A 12,126-nucleotide genomic window follows, 5' to 3' on the forward strand; every position below is an offset into this window, starting at 1 on the left:
ACACAAGCACTGAAGCAACTCATGAAGCCCTTCAAGTGTTTAAAACAGGTACAGAATGAGGCCATTCAGCCATTCCTCGCCTTTCGTCAACAATCGGATTTGATCTTTTCATATTTCATGTCTGTTACAGAAGAAATGGAGGGGACCATTCAGCCTTTCAAAGTTGTGACACAGGAATACAATGAGGACTGGTAACTGAGCCCGAAGCACGGGTAAATTAGAGATAAATTAATCCCTATAAGTTTAACTGATATTAACGACTGCAGTGACGCAGTGACCAGTGCTGGACTGCCAAACATTGGTAACCAATATCAACATCTTAGATAAATGCAACAAATGTATTCTGAGCAAGTTTGTCCATGTCCAGAAGATAGCTGGGAAATAAAATCATCAACAGAAGGTTGAGAGACTGTAAATGGATAAACAATGAACAATAACTTTGCAGCTGGCATATTCCATGGGTAACTATGAAGCTGTAAATGCTTCAAGAACAAAAAAAGATTGTTTGTTACTGAAATGGGGACAGGTTACGTGAAGTAGCTGCACGCTATGTACTTGAGTGTTCAGTCTCACCCGATCAGACATCGGAAGTGTTCGTCTCCTTCTCTGATGGTCTGTTCCCTGACGCTCCCAAAAGGCCTGATCGCATTCGGAACACACAGAAAATTTTGTCGTGGTTGCTGGGCAGTAGGGACTGGTGAGGACGAGGGTGCTTTGAGCCTTGTGTCAAGGGGACGACCTTTATTCGAGACGCCATCCTTTCTTTCTACCTGGTGACCTGAAGACGATGGGAATGCCTGCTTGCTTCAGACAGAAGTGGCTGTAGCTGCAGCCAGGACAGTGGGCAATCACCAACATGATGAACTGTGCATGTTCACACTGCAACATCAATGGAATGAGAGGCAGAGCATTCAGTCATAAGAATGAAAACACAAAATAAAGACATTGCCAGATCAGCTGCAATGTTTAGTTTTGTTCAACTTGGAGTACCACTGGTGTGCCACATGGGCCTTTTTTAGGACTCCTGGTATTCGTCATTTTCAAAATTACTTGAACGCAGGCAGAGGTGGATGGGTTAGTAAGGAAGTCGGTGTCGTGGTGGACAGTGTCGAACAATTTTCAGTTTGCATGGACAATTGGATAAACTGCAGAGTTGGGCAAAGAGCTCGTAAATGGAGTTTTATGTAGATAAATGTGAGGTTATTCGCTTTGATAAGAATAATGGAAGTGCAGGATTCTGGGACAATGGACGTTTCTTGGTCGTGTGGAAGAGTAGAGTGACCTTGATGTTCAAGTTCATCGATCCCTGAAAGTTACCATCCAGGTTGATAGTGGTGTTCAGAAGCCGCTGATGTTTTAGGTTTTATTGGTAGACAGATGGAGTTCCGTTACTGTGATGTCATGCTGCAACTGTACAAAACGCTAGTGCGGCTTCATTTGCAACATTGTGTAAATTACTGGTCGCCACATTACAGGACGAATGTGGAAGCATTGGAATAGTTGCAGAGGAGTTTTACCAGGATGATGTCTGGTTTGGAGCGAAGGTATTATGACGAAAAGCTGAAGAACTTGCGCCTGTTCTCATTGGAGAGAAGAAGGCTAAGAGCGGATTTATCAGATACATACAAGATCATCAGAGGATTTGATAGGGTGCACAGCGAGAGCCTCGTCAAAGATGATACCTTCTGCTTGTACAGGGGGTGGGATATACCTGGGAATTGAGGGCTGATAGATGTAAGAGAGATATGAGGGTCAGGTTCTTTAGTCAGAGAGTGGAATCCCCTGCCTGCCAATGTAGATAAATCAGGCACATCATGGGCATTTAAACAGTTCTTCGAAAAGCAATTGAAAGAAGATAGGATAGTGTCGGGGATAGGCTGTCCGTAGATCACAGTACGTTGCCGTATCCAGAGCCGAAGTGCCAGATCTGCATTGTATTGTGCTTTTTCTATTTTCTGTGTTTCAATCTCAGTTCACCTAACCGAATCAGGCCAGACACCATAAACCCGGAGGAGGTATCCATTCAGCATGGAGCACCGTGTTGAGCAAACAGTGTTCTGTGAAATTCGGCAATCTGACAACATTATGCAGACCTTATCAGTGTACAGATCTCTAATTACAAATTAGGTATTTGTCCAGCACCAGGACCTATGCAGGTCAAAGCAGTTCATAGATCTATAAAGCCGGATGAGATATTTGCCCAGCCTCGGGAGCTGTGCAGATCACAGTTGCGCATTAATCTGCAAACCCGAACTAGATATCTGTACAGTGTTGGGAGATATGCAGACCACAGCAGTACAACTGTATCCTGGCCACTCTGAGGCAGATTGGAAGAGGTTGAGATGAAGTTTCTTCCACTTTCTCTAACTTTGTATGCTTTTGGATGCATTGTTCCAAATTATAGGGAGAATGGATTGTAAAGTCGTGAAAAAAAAACTAATTTCAGCATAAGGGCCAGCAAAGGGCATGTTTATGTCAGTCTGTCAATATGTGAAGGACATTCGCAATCAAATAGACAAGATTGCTCTGTGTCGCCAAAGTCATTCTCTGAAGCGGCACCCAGCCGAGACATGACCTGAAGATGGCGGTAGGGTCGTAATATTCCAGCGAGAGATCCTCTAATATCGCTGCTCTTTTACTGTTCTGCTTTTTATCTTGCTTTCCTAATCTCTTCCACAATTTTCAAGTTGAACATGGCTGAGAGGGGAATGGAGCAGAGAGTCTGAATGCAGGCTGGAGTCGGGAGCAGTGGCTTCGGGTGTTAAAGGTAAGTGCAGTCTGGAGACTCGGCACGGCGTAGTACGGAGATGGAATTAGTGCCATGTGGAGACTGTGCCAATATGTTCTGGAGTCTGTGCCCAGTGCAGTCTGGAGGTTGAGCATAAGGCACTCTAGAGACTGGGTACATTGTAGAAACTGTGCCCTGTGTGCTTTGAAGACTGGGCCTTGTGGGGTTGAGAGATTGGAACTTTTGCAGTATGGAAATATGAACTCTTGTGGTCTGGAGGCTGGATCTGTTGCACTCTGGAGACCAAGCCCGGTGGGTTCTGGAGAATAGCTGCGGTTCAGTCTGGAAACTGGGCCCAGCGCTGTCCAAAAGTCGGACACTTGCAGTATGGAGACAGGGTGAGGTGCAGTCTGTAGAATCGTCCTGGCCCAGTCAGGAGACCAGGCCTGGTGTGGCCTAGAAACTGGGACCGGTGTAGCCTGGAGACGAGACCCATGAAATCTGGAGACTGGATGCGATGATGTGTGGAGATTTGATGCAGTGCGGTCTGGAGATCGAGCCCACTGCGGTCTGGAGAATGTGCCCGGTCTGGTCTGAAGACTGGGCCTGGCGAAATCTGCAGATTAAGTCCGATGCATTCGGGAAAATTGGCCGAATGCGGTCTGTGATCAGAAAAGTATGTGATCTGTAGACTGGTTTATGTTCGTTCTGGGGACTGGCCTGGTGTAGTCTGGACATTTCTGTCAGGTGAAGACTGGAGACGGGGCACAGGTGGTCTGGAGTATGGACCCCGTCTGGTCCGGAGACTGGGCCTTGTGCAGTCTGCAGTCTTAGTTCAGTGTGTTTTGGAGAATTGGCTGGGTGCAACCTGGGAACTGGAAACGGTGTCATCTGGAGACTGGGCCCAGTTCAGTCTGGATCCAGGCTCCGTATGATATGGAGACTGAACCTGGTGAGGTATGGTGAATCGAAAAAGTGTGTACTGGAGACTTGGACTGATGTGGTCAATAGAGTGGTCCGGTATTGTCTGGTGGTTGAGCCAAGTGCAGTATGCAGACTGGACCCGGTGTGGTCTGGAGACTCAATCATTGCCGCCTGGAGTTTCGGTCTGGTGCTGTCTGGTGACTGGGCCTGCAGTGCTCTGGATCCGGAACCTGGTGCAGTCTCGAGACCAGCCTGTTGTGGAAGAGAGACTCGTCCTGTTCCATCTAAAGACTGTCCTGGGTCAGTACAGAGACTGGACGCAGTGCAGTCTGGAGACTTGGCTGGACATGGTGTGGAGTCTGGGCTCAGTGCCATTTGGAGACTGCCCTTTGTGTGTCTGGGGATTGGAGATGGTGCGGACAGAAGACTGGGCCCAGTCTGGTCAGGAGATTCTGTCCGGAATGGTCTTGAGTGCATACCAGGTGTGGTCTGGAAACTCAGACCAGTATAGTGTGGAGACTGTGACCAGTACGGTCTAAGATTGGTCCCGGTTTGTTCTGCAGACTAGCCATCGTGGCCTCAGGGGTGTGAACCCAGTACAGACTGAAAACTGCGCTCCATGCAGTATGGCGAGTGGGCCTGATGCTCTCCAGAGACTGGGTCATGACGTGATCGAGAGACTGGCACGGTTCTCTCTCGAGTATGAGGCAGAGAGTTGTGTGGAGACTGTGCCCAACGCCGTCTGGAGACTGGGCCCGGTACATTCTGGAGACTGGGATGGTACTGGCGGGCGACTGATCCCGGTTGGGGATAGAGACTGTGCCCGTTGTGGTCTGGAAACTGGGCCAAGTGCGCTCGGGAGGCGGAGCCTGGCACGGCTTGGAGACTGGGCCTGGTATGGCATCGAGACTGTGCCCTGTATAGTCTTGAAACTCGGTGCTGGCACAGATACGTGTAATTCACAATCATTATTTTTCTTCTTGTTTTCCTTTTGCTGGGCTTTCAATTATTTTATTACATTTGTGTACCAAATGCTGACGAGTCTGTGCGTGGGTATCTTGCAGCTAAAATGGCAACATAAGCGAAGACATTGCAATCTTTTCACTGCAGTCATTCGAGTGAACGTGACAACGATACCAATTGAAATCAAATATGAGAGAGTCACAGTTTTTGATGCTTTTTTGCAAGAAAGGCTTGTCCTTCTGCATTGATGTGAATCCGCCAGCACAAGGTGGTAATGCATCACTTTAAACACACGAAAGAGAGACAGACAGCAGGAGAGTGAGAGTGTGAGGACGGTCATTTTGGTCCCATTTCAGTGAATTATCGCCCAAAACAACAGAAACCAAATGCTCAGAGACGTAGATGCAGAGTTACAAGCACCAATTAAGCAAAGCACACACACACAAAGGCAACCATAAACAAACAGGTTTATGGAGATATCAGGCAGCTCGTCATTCAATAAAATCATGGCTGCTCTGATCGAGGCAGAGCTGCACGCATTAATACACAATAACACACGTGCAATTCTGGACTCCTTCTGATCTGTATTGGAAAAGGGAATACGAAATACAGCCCTGTTGACACTGATTAGACCTCCATGACAACATCTGAGAGCTTGTAACAACTTTTATAATGTTTACTCAGAGACTGCACAGAAACATCAGGAAGTGAGTAGCCGATTCAACACGTTAAGGCTCCCTTATTCTAATTCATGGCCTAATATCTCAGTGCACGTTTCTCATTCAGTGTAAGTGTATCCCTTAATATGAATAACAATCGGGAAATATAAACTGCACTATTCCCTTCTGTTCATCAATATTGTCCACCATTCAATGTACAGGTAACTCTCATTTAACGCAAGCTAATTAAACGTGATTCGTGAATTTCGGACGTTTTCTTCTCAAAGCGAACTCCCATTCATTGTGACGTGATTCCATGCCGTACGTAAGCTGAACATCAACAGCCATCCTTCGGATCCTCTGTCTGCAAAATGCAAATTCTGTGTGTTCAGCTAAAACAGGAATGCAATCAGCAATGCAAGCCTTGAAACTCAGCTTCATTTGGGAATTTTAGTCAGCTTGCAGAAAAAAAATTGTTTCAAACTAGCGAAGAACCTTAGGGAGAATTGCAATTTTGCGTTGACAACATGTGATCAGAAGGGTTTGATTAATGGTATAGTGCTGTAGTCAGGGATTATAGTGTGAAAGTGTTATATTTACTGTATGATTTCATCGTAATGTTTGATTTAAAGGTTTACTTAGACTGTTGTATTGCGTTTTTTAGGCTAATTAGTATTTTTGTTTTCAATCTTACTGATGTTTTGCTGGTTCGTGTCTTACTTTGTTTTTGCCACACGCCCTGATATTTAAAATGGATGGTTCTCAATAACACGGTGTTCCATGGGGACGCAACTATCGTGTCATTATGGAAGTAGCCGTAATGATGGTCTCCTTGGTCTCAACACCATATTCCTACACACTCTGCGTCCCTTTCGTGTGCAGAAATTCATATTTATCTTCAGTACCTTGGTTTCCACAGCCGTATGTGTTGTAGAAGTCCCCAGGTTCACCAGTCTCTAAGTGCAGAAATGGAATTTGATGTCATGCAGAGTGGCTTGTCCGTACATACATTGGGTGGCCCTTGTTTTAGATGTCCGAGCCAGGGGAATTATCATCCCTGCTTTCAATATGTCTCGCCATGTCAGAGTTTTGATATATTTCACGGAGATTTCCACTTATTTTCCTAAACCTCCTACAAAACACGCCCAGCCGACAGAAGCTATACTCCCATGACAGCTTGATATCTCAGAGATCAGTCTGATCATCTTCACTGCATTCCTTCAAAGTCAGGTTTGTCCTTTATTTGGTAAGAATACCAAAACTGCACATAACACTACAAAACGTTCGAGATGAGGTCTTACAAGGTCTTCTTTCGCTGCAGTAAGACACCCTTTGCACTTTTGTTAAATCCCCTTGAAATGAATGTGAACAAGTCATTTATCTTCCTTGCCGTTTTCTGCTCCTGCAATATTGCTTTCAGTGACGGGTGTACAAGGATATCCAGATCCTTTTTAATGTTAGAGCTACACACTTGGTGGGTCTATGTATACACCTCAGTGTGGGAATGTAATTTCGAGTGCCCTGCAGAGACCTTCAAAGTCTGCACAGAACAAAACAACAAAAGAAACATATGCACCTTGACAGATCAACATCTTTCAACCAAACACTTTTCCAAATGTGGGCCGCCTTTCTATTTTTTTGTACCAAAGAGCGGAGTGTCACATATATCCACATTGCTTTTCATCGACCATGTATTTCGTCATTTATCAAGTTGTATCAATCACTTTGGAGTTTTGTAACATGCTCCCCACCATTCACAATTCAAAATCGTTTCGTGCCATCAACAAGCTGGGAAACATGGAATTGGAATTCCTCAACCAAATGTTTGAGCTGTTTTAGGAATAGCTGTGGCCCAAGCACTGTTTCCTTCGAAACCTCGTGTGCCTTCCACTTCAAAAAAAGCATTGTTTAATTCTTACTCACTGTTCTCTTTTTTCCTGTCATCTCTACCATTCTAAAACGACATCCATATATTTGCCGAAATTTGATTTTGTGCACTTTGCTTAAGACTATATTGATAATCTTTCTTAAAACCCAGATGTGTTACATTGATTCGTTCACCATAATTTATCTCCCAATCCGTTTCTCAAACATGATTCTTATTTCATAAATCTTTGTTGGATTTCAGTCCAACTAGCTTCTCCAAAACAATTTCTTTACTGATGTCATTCCATTCGATTTCTTTCTCTGACCAGAGTTTGAATTTCTTGCATTACGTGGAAGATTGTATTTTATTGTATTTTGTTTCATTTGCTAAGACAGAATTGAATTTTTATTTCATAGTTCTCTCATTTCCCTATTTTCCATTCTCTGTTCTACGTTCTCTGGTTGCTGGTGAAGGAAGCTACACTTGATTCCTCTTACGTTTTCCACTGATGTAATTTGAAAAAAAAACTGATCCACTTCATTTATATCACCGTGTTAATGCAGCTTCAGAAACCGAGCAATTCTTGTTTTAATTTGCTCAATGAATGACCTTTCACAGCCATGGAAGCGCAGCAGCATAGAATCCGTACTTTCAGAATCACAGCACTATCTACATTAGTCTCACTTTCCTCCACAAGACGCATTGCCAGGAACGTTACGACGCTTCAAAAGGTCGACCAATTGCTTTTAACAGTCGTAAGGTTACCCGTGACGATTCTCCTCTGAAGGAGTGTATTCCACCTCGAACATGCTTGGGGCTCGAAAGCTCAATCGTTATACTTTAGAAGTGTGTTCAGCTTTTCATGGCTGAAAGGAAAATCTGACTGAAAGGAAAATCTACTGACTATCCAACCTCTCTATGCCCCTCATAATCTTATACTTCTGAATCACCTCGCTCTCAGACGTATCTGCTCCAAATTAATCAACCTGAGCTTATCCAGACTCTCTTCACAGCTGCTATGCTCCATCCCAGGGAACATACTGATTAAACTCCTCTGTAACCCTCCTAGTGCAATCACATCCTTCCTGCAATGTGGCACAGTCATCAACGGCACACAATATTTCCTCTTGACCTCATCAAACCCCAGTGCAGATGGTATAATCTATCACTCGCTTAAAAAACTGTATGCTTACAATCCCCTGTGCCTTCTTAACTCAACCATTTATCTGCCCAGTCACACTCAGGTGTCTGTGGAGAAGTACGCTATAAGATTCTTGACGTGCTGCCATTCACTGAACACTCCGCTGTCTGGTTCCTTCTTCCAAAGTGCATCAACTCATATTTATCTGAGTTACAATCCATATGGCATCGATCTGCTCATCTCTTCATTTTATCTGCATCCTCCTGTCACTTCAGACTTTCCTCCACATTGCAAACCAGCTGGTCAAACTTTGCGTCAAACACGCACTTATTTATCACACTTCGCCCAGCCATTCATATTCAGATCTCCGTCATTTATGAATACAACAATAAGACAGGACACAACACTGATCCTTGTGGCAGACGAGGGGACACTGGTCTTCACGCACACAAACTGACTTCTAATAACACCTTCTGTCTCCTACCACACACACAAAAAGTTTGCAACTTGCTAAATGCTGCTGAGATATTACATTCCTTGATGGTTCCCACGTGATGTTCTCTCAAAGGTCTTGCTGAAAAACGTATAAACGATTCCTTGAGAAAATATAAAATTTATTAGGTTGAATTTCAATCTCATAAAGACATGCTCACTATCCCTAGTCAAATATTGCCTCTCTCAAGGGAGATCAATTCTCACTCTCCCTATTTTCTTCAAAACGTTCATCAACATACTATGAATCTCACTGTTCGAGAGTTCCCTGGACTACATCTCCCTGGTATACATCCGACGTCTTTCGTTTGAAGTGGGTCCACCTTATATGTTCGCCAGTCCTCTCGAATTTCACCAGTGGCTAGAGTCACTTAACCATTTGGATCAGTGTCTTTTCTCACTTTACTCTCACAGTCGACTGAGATACAACTCATCTGGTCCTACGGATTTGGTCAATTTTATACCAGCCAAAACCATCAACCCTCGTTCACATCTTGTAACAATCTGCTTAAGATCTTCAAAGTCCATATTCTCAAATTGTTCAACAGAATCGTCCTTCTACTAAGTAAAACAGATGTGAAGATCTAACGTAAAAATCTATCTTTGTTTATATAGAGATTGTTCCCTTGTTCTAGAATGGGCCCTAATTATTCCCTGGTTATTCTGTTCTGCTGAATGTTTATGTAGAATACCTTGGGATTCTGCCGAACCTTGTCTGCTCACACTCCTCTGTGTCCCTGTGTTACTCACTCCCCTTTTGTGTGAAGTTTCTCAGTATCACTGTAAACACCTGACATATGTCGAAACATTAGACAACGCTGATTTTCCTTCCTTTCCAGATAAAAGGGAAAAAAAAGATTCCTGAATGTAATATATATGGGCACTACCACGTCCTCCGATTTCCTCGTGCAATGTACATCTGATTCATCAACTGTATCAATGTTCAATCCATTTATGTTTCCAAATACTACCTCATAATTGTTTTGAAATGTTTTAGCCTTTCGCTGCACATGTCCCATCGTCACTTTGTATTTGTTGGAGATTTTCTGGAAATTCCTCCATAAAAATTGACAAAAGGAACTGTTTAGTTTATCTGTATTATCTCTGTTCAATAAAGAAAAAAATACCATGTGTTATGAAGGTGTACAGATGTACTGTACCTTTAAGAAAGCTGAAAAGCTAGCAAGGAATGACAAAGCACAGAGATTCATGAACAAGGTAAAAATGTAACAATTAGTCAAAACACATCGCAGCAGTCGGGTTGCCATTGAACAATAACACACTAAAATTCGGGCAATCTAATTAAATTATGTTCTAAGATTGCAAAATCTAAGCAAATTTGAATGTATTATTTTGCTAATATTTATACCAATGAATAGATCCAATGTTCTCGGCTATAAAACGGGACATTTTGAACAGTTTGACGGAGAACTTCTCCAGACCAGCAAATGTAGACTCTTCGCTGAGGAACTGTCAGAAAGGTACTTGCCTGTGGGGAGTTTGCGAAGCAGAACATTGTGGCCGACCTGAAGAGGCTCCACAGAGGAATATCTAGAAAGGGGAATAGGCAAAGCTGAAAGTTGCTGGATCTTGGTATCTTTTTGTAAGTCTTCATCGATATTATTTAAAAAGTCAGATTAGAAATGTTAAGTGGGAAGCAAAAGATAGGTTTATGAGAAAGGAGTCTTTAATAGTTTTTGGTTTTAATGTTCTCTGTTGGACTTACAGAATGCAGGTGTACAGTCGCACTTTAAATCGTTCGCTCTCGGGTAGATATTTGTCTCAATTTCTAACAGATTACAACACGATTTGAATCTTTTCTGTATGGTTGGTTTCAGTTAGTAGAAGGGATTACCACGCACCACAATACCTGTCTGCACACGAACTGCTCTACTGTAGACCTTGCATTTTCCTTTGAAGTATCGGCGGAAGCTTTTTGGCAGTTTTAATATTTCTGGTTAATTGGTGATGTTGTTCTTTTTTTTTCTGATTTCCTTATTGGATCCTAAATTTATCTAAATCCAAGGCTTCTCGTAAAACCCTAATTTTATCAAAGCTGCTTCCTTTATACTAAAATCAAATTAACTTTTGTTAACCAATATTAAGTCACCTTTCCCTTTTGTTGTTTTGTCCTTGAAGATTGCAAATTGTGCACCTCACAGTGCTTCAATGAAATTCAAACATTGCTTGTCTTCGAAAACATGTTTTTAATGCACTTTTCCAATTCAATGAAGGCAATTGTCCTCACTCATTCATGGTTTTTATGATTCAGGTTTATAAACAGATCTTCAAATACAAACAACAAAAAACCGTCTTCTACGCAAATATCATTTCAAAAAAATCAATATATTCTGATCCCTATTCCAATGAAGCACTTTTACAACAAGGTGTTCAAGTAGATCTTCCGACAGCAGACATTCCAAAAGAATCTGATCTCTAGCTTGCTGCTTAACATACTCTGAAAGAAATCCATCTCGTAAACGCTCATAAAATCTTTGTTTTTCTCATTATTTCTATTCACATGGTTTAACGCTGTTTAGATGAAACTAGATTTTCTTCTATAACTAAAACTATAACTGCAGTACATACATTCTTGTGCACTGAAATGCCTTTTCTTGAACATGCCCAACACTTGACTTGCATTTTCACTTTATTAACTTCCTGTCATCAGTTTTTATCTCTTCTTAAATTTCAAAGCTTTACCTTACAAGGTTCAATGGAATCTGAGGGACGTGGGAGATGAACGGTAGATTGAGATGAAATTTTCAATGAGATCTTTTTAACCTATTTTGTGCACATCTCACCACATCTTATATGAACTGCTCAAATGTAATTGTGACGTTGTCACCAGAGCTCCCGTTTTATTGGTGGTTGTAGAGATGACAATGATATTTCAACAACGCTGTGCATTTCGTCAGACAGCTGAGACTGCTCTAACCTGATTGGAAATATTGCAGCAAGCTTGCACGTTATTGCTGGCGCTGTGCAGTATCTTAGTGAGTTCACATCTCGTGTCGTATGCGCACGTTTGATCTCGGCACTGAAAAAAACGATATTGTTACGTTGGAACCCTCGTTGGTTCGCTCAACTGTTGACTGCAATGAAAGTGTGTATCTATGAGGAATGGACAATCATATTAATCCAATATCCAGTGGAGTTTACATGAACGAACCTTGGCGTCACATAACAAGGAAGGAGTCAGCAACAGAAGACAGCTACACAGCAAATGAAGGAATCCATTCCAATTCTCCGGCCTGATACATAGAAACAGTAAATACATATTCAGGCCTTTGACCCTGCTACACCAGAAAAACGTGAGGCTATTTAGCCCTTGGAGTCCGGCTATAGAGTT

Source organism: Chiloscyllium punctatum, chromosome 35 (genome assembly GCF_047496795.1).
Source record: "Chiloscyllium punctatum isolate Juve2018m chromosome 35, sChiPun1.3, whole genome shotgun sequence".
NCBI lineage: Eukaryota > Metazoa > Chordata > Chondrichthyes > Orectolobiformes > Hemiscylliidae > Chiloscyllium > Chiloscyllium punctatum.